We start from the raw sequence: 6,000 nt of genomic DNA, 5'->3' as shown, positions 1-6,000 counted from the left end.
TAGTTAACAGTAAACTCTGTAATAGAGTCAAAGATAAAAAAATACATGCTTTTTGTTGTTGATATTATTTTGTTTTATTATTTGAAATGCCTTTATATTTGATATAATAAATATATTTATAACGCTAATGAAAACATTGCAATCATTTTTTAATTGTTTATTAAAATATGAAACACTCTGCTTAAATTTATTGCTGTTATCCGTTGTGTTTAGTAATATTTGTAGCTCTTTGTGTAGATCAACTAGTCCTTACAATTTGGTTCTAAACCTACTGGGGCTTATAGCAATCGAGTAAAATATAAAACCTTAATCAAATAATGTATATTCCCTGTAAGGTAAAACATCATCAACACATCGAACCGTATCTGATTGCAAAAGAACACAAGTGACAACATGTTTTCTTTATCCAGTGAGCCGCATAGATCTCACATCGAACCAAATCATGACCATCTTACTATTACATGTTTACAGCAAGTATTCTAACACTATTACTATTTAGAAATGTTAGGTGAATGCCCATTTTAAACTGGTGGGGTTCGGTAAAGGGGCTTATGAAACTGGTGGAGGTTCTGTACCGTCAAAAATATTGAAAACCATTGTTCTAGCTAGACTAACCATGATGTATTTGTGTTGATCTAATAGTTAATTGTTGTGCATTGCTTCAATATATATCAACTGAATCGGTCAATGAGTTTAAATTTAATGTTTCTAAAAATAGTTACTTTGCACAATTATTTGATTGAATATTGTTAGCCTTAATAAAACCGAAAGTCATGTTATAATCTTTTCACAATTATTATAAAATAATCAATTTTGCTTGAAACATACGCTTTCTGGCAATTACAATTTGGAACTATTTGGAACCAGCTGTTCAAGCCTATTGTTTCTTTTTCATTCTATTGCATCAACAAATTTGAGAAAAGCGTTAAAAGTCGTTGCAGAACAGTTCTTGATTGAAAGTTTTATATTTAAAATCAGCAAATTTAACGTTCTTAAAATCCAAGGGTTTTTCTTTTTCTTTTATATCTACATGTCCATTTTTAAAATAACTGGTACTTAACTAAACATTCAATTTAACAACGTTTTACCTGTTCATTATGACCATAATAATCAACTATAAAAAGTAATTGAATGGTATTGTTATTAATGTGTTTGTGTTCGTTTTATTTAAGTTTATACATACGTTGTTTCCCTTTGATTGATTGTGTTTTTGATTGTTTGGTTTGTTTGGTTCGTTTGATTGTTTGTTTTGTTTGATTTTTTTTGTTTGATTGGTTGTTTGACTGTTGATGTGTTGTTTGTGTTAGGTGTGTTTCAGTCTATTTGTTTCGTTGGTCCAAAAATAACACTTAGACGCACCCTGGGTGCTCTGTATTAAATTATTCAGTTTACGTTGATCACCCACCGTTATAGACTTTACCACATCAACTTTGGTTTAATTGTCTCTTAATTTCGTTCTGTCATGATCATTGTTCCATTATAAGCTCAACAAAAAAAAAAGAACTGATTAAGAGTCGTCAGTCTGATCTGAAAGGTAAACCATACTTTTACAAATAAAATAAAACAGTGAGATATTTAAACGTCCTTATCATACAATGTAAATATATTTGATATTTTTAAAAGGTCATATAATAATATATAATCATATTTGTGACATTTAAATGGCTGCACTATCTATGATATGGTATATCCTATATACAATATAACTATATCTAATTACGCTGGGACTTAAATATGTATACATTGGAGTGCTACGTATTATTGCGACACTTGTCTAGCAGGTTTTTACCAGGGGTCTACATGATGTTCCGAATTTCTCTAACCGGCCCAGCATATGTGTGGCAAGGGTCTAACATAGACCACGTTGTCAGGATCGTGAGATATACTGGAAGGTAAACCGTCTAGTAACTTGTAGTCTGAGTTATAGAAAGCTGAATTTTTTTTTCTATATATATACGGTATGTAACAAATAAAATTCGAATGCGTTATGACACCGTGCTATGAAACATTGACTCAATTAGAACACTTCATTGGAGGTTTCTGTGAAAATATATTTCTTTTTTTTGAAAATTTCGCAATTTTGATGAGATAGTAGGGCCAGTCCAACATTGAGACAGTCAGTGATGAGATAGTAGGGCCAGTCCAACATTGAGACAGTCAGTGATGAGATAGTAGGGCCAGTCCAACATTGAGACAGAGGTCAGTGATGAGATAGTAGGGCCAGTCCAACATTGAGACAGAGGTTAGTGATGAGATAGTAGGGCCAGTCCAACATTGAGACAGAGGTCAGTGATGAGATAGTAGGACCAGTCCAACATTGAGACATAGGTCAGTGTTGCATTCGGGCAAGTGTCCATTCGGGCATTTGTTGCATTCGGGCAAGTGTCCATTCGGGAAATCGGCCATCGAGCAAACGGCATTCGGGCAAGTGTCTTTCGGGAATTTGTCGTAGACCCATATATATATATATATATATATATATATATATATATATATATATATATATATATATATATATATATATTTTTTTTTTTTTTTTTTTTTTTTTAAATTTCGGAGGTGGGGTACACCCGACCTGGCGACTCTAAAGCCTAGGACAGGGGTCGGCAACCTTTTGAAGCGGAAGAGCCAAAAGTTACAATTTTCGAAATTTCCCTGGTTTTAAAGAGCCACTAACATTTTTTTTATTTTAAATATTTTATATTTTTATTAAGATTATTAGTATTTGTTCAAGGAGCTGGAAAGCCGCATCTTGATATCAAAAGAGCCGCATGCGGCTCGCGAGCCGCAGGTTGCCGACCCCTGGCCTAGGACTTAGAGTATGTACTATTTTCGATTACTTTCTTTTTAAGTAAATTAAAACAACAGAGCGACACTGAGGGTTGTGTCGCGAACCGATCACCAGTAGTATTATTGAATCTGAACTTTCCCATTATATCTACAATTTAATTCTTTAATTTAGCTAGCTGTTTGTCTTTAAAACTTGAGCCTGATAATAATCTATAATTACAAAAAAAAGTTAAGCAATCCTTTTTATAAGACTTATAAAAATATTCTTGTTTTAATTTACACTGTAAAAAATGTTTTGTATTTAAAAAAGATATTTATGAATTTCTTTGTCCATGCAGCCATTTTTTAAATCAAAGCTGTAGGTTATCCTTCTTGGTTAATTTAAATTTATAAATGGAAATTAGCGTAGGCGAATTCATTAAATACATTATCTTGATTCGGATATAATTCATCTGAAATTTAAATGAGCAAGATATAAGCCTACATTTTCCATATACAAATGTAGGCCTATCTATGAATATAACGGCTAGAGTGGGAAAAGTTTTTTCTTAGATTGTATTTGATAGTTAAATATATGGCTATGCGTTTAAATCAAACTTTTACATCTTTCGTGAATAAAATAACATTGCTAGTTTATGCTGTTTTTAGAGGCGTTCGAATACATGCACTTCCTGGTCTTAACTACAGCTCAGTCTTAATACCTTGTAGCGAACATTTGATGCAGAAAGTAAAGTAGTTGACGGATACAAAAATGTTTTCTTAAATTTTTTTGTTATACATGTTTTAATTAGAGTAACTGTGCCCTTACCTCGGATAAAATGTTAAACCAGAACTGATTTACTTTTATTCACTTTCAAAACTGTGCGTTAGGTATGAGATATCTTTCTTGAATATTTTATATTAAAGAAATGAAAACAGTTCAGATGAATTAATAAATCAATTGCTAGGTTCTGAACTAGATGCGTTAAACTTTTTAAACGTCCTAGCCACCGGCCTTTATTTTACAAAATTCCAAAGTACACTGTGCTTTTCTCTAAACAATGTTTTAGTTTTCATTTTACGTTATATATATATATATATATATATATATATATATATATATATATATATATATATATATATATATATATATATATATATAATACTGTATTTATGACATCATATATATACAGTGCCATATTTAAAGTGCCGTATTTATAGTACTGTAATAGGTCACATCTTTAAAGGGTAAAAAATACTACTATCAGTGTCGGTTTGGTGTAGGGGGAGATGATAAGGTAAAAACCGAAACCATGTTCAAGCTTTACCCGCCCCTGATCTGTTGTGTGATTTTCTACAAACAGTAATCATTTCACTACGTTGGTTCTTCTAGTTATCGAAATGTAATAATTTATTAAAATGCTTATGCATTTATTATAGAGACGAAACAAATGATAAACCCAAACATTCAGAACAGACACAACATTGATAAAACTAAATTTTTAAATTTATGAAAATTAATATTTTTAAATTCAGCTAGCCTTTTATTTAAATTTATCGTCCAATTAAAAATTAAGAATGTTTAACAAAGTTTTAAAACAAAAATTTTTATACACAAATTTTAATATTTTTAATTTCCTTTATAGAAAACTCTAGTTCAGGGGTCGGCAACCTTTTGAAGCGGAAGAGCCAAAAGTTACAATTTTCAAAATTTCCCTGATTTTAAAGAGCCACTAACATTTTTTTAATTTCAAATATTTTATTTATTTATTAATAATATTAGTATTTGTCCAAGGAGCTGGAGAGCCGCATCTTGATATCAAATAGTTGCATGCGGCTCGCGAGCCGCAGGTTGCCAACCCCTGCTCTAGTTTATGCTTAATTCAATTATTTATACAATTAAAAAAATAGAGCTAAACGGAGTATGCGCTAACAGTCAATACCTGAAGCAAATTGTTTGAATTGAACTTTTTCCTCATGTCTACAAGAAAATTCTTTAATTCAGCTAGCTGTTTGCAATTAAAACTTGAGCCTGATAATAATTTAAAATTACAAAACCAATGTTAGGCAATCATTTTTATAAGACTTAAAAATTATTTCATTTTAATTTACAATGTTTTATGTTTTTCAAAATTATTTATGAATTTCTTTGTACAAGTAGACGTGTTTGGGATCAAAGTTGTAGGTTATCCTTTTTGGTTAATGTAAATTTATAAATGGAAATTAGCGTAGGCGAATTAATTAAATAAATTTTCTTGATTCGGATATAATTACATTAATTCATCTTAAATTTAAATGAGCAAGATACAGGCCTACATTTTCGGTAACACATGTATCTATAAATATAAAGGTTAAAGTGGGAAAAATGTTTCTTAATTTGTATTTGATAGTCAAATATGTGGCTACGTGTTTAAAGAAAACTGACATCTTTCATGAATAAAATAACATTGCTAGTTTGATGCTGTTTTTAGAAGCGTTCGAATACTTCCTTGTCTTCACTACAGTACCGTTATAACTCTTTGTAAAGAACATTTGATGCTGAAAATAAACATATTGCTGAATAACTAATAATATTTTATTGTTTAACGCTGATATTAGCTTTTCAAAGTAATTTAAAATTAACATAAAGAGTTAAACATGAACCGAGATTCTATCAACAAAAATGTCAATATTTAAAAAAAAAATAAACAAGTTCGCTATCAAGGTATGTAATCTTTCCAGTGATTAATTTAACGCCGGTACAGTGGTATCGATCTAGTAGTTAGATTCGATATCCGACATGTTAGCTTCGGTGCTTATCATGTGTTAATTAGATTCGATGGTGGGATTCAACATTTTCATTTACTATATAGCCTAAATATTTATTGTATTTATTACATATTTATAGTACAAATTTAGAGTACCGTATTCATTTATAATACCGTATTTTTAGTTACCGTATTTTTTTTCATTTAAAGTACCGTATTCATAGTGCAGTATAGGGTAACTGTGTATACGTACATCAGGCTTTCATGCACAGACAAAAGTGCCGTAAATTATAAAAACATGCCAATGCCGGGGAGAGATTAAGGTTCCCGTTCAAACTTAATCCCCCGACTGGCCAATCAACAACTGTAGGTTGATTAATTGTAACAGAAACCTTCAGGTTTCTAACAATCAAATTAGGAAATGTTCAAATGTTTTTTATTCAGATAAATGAATATTCTTTTGCTTGACCGTAAGTAAGTTCCC

Source organism: Physella acuta, unplaced genomic scaffold (assembly GCF_028476545.2).
Source record: "Physella acuta isolate Inbredline_101_S28 unplaced genomic scaffold, ASM2847654v3 ptg000700l, whole genome shotgun sequence".
Lineage (NCBI taxonomy): Eukaryota > Metazoa > Mollusca > Gastropoda > Physidae > Physella > Physella acuta.
This window is presented reverse-complemented; position numbering follows the sequence as displayed.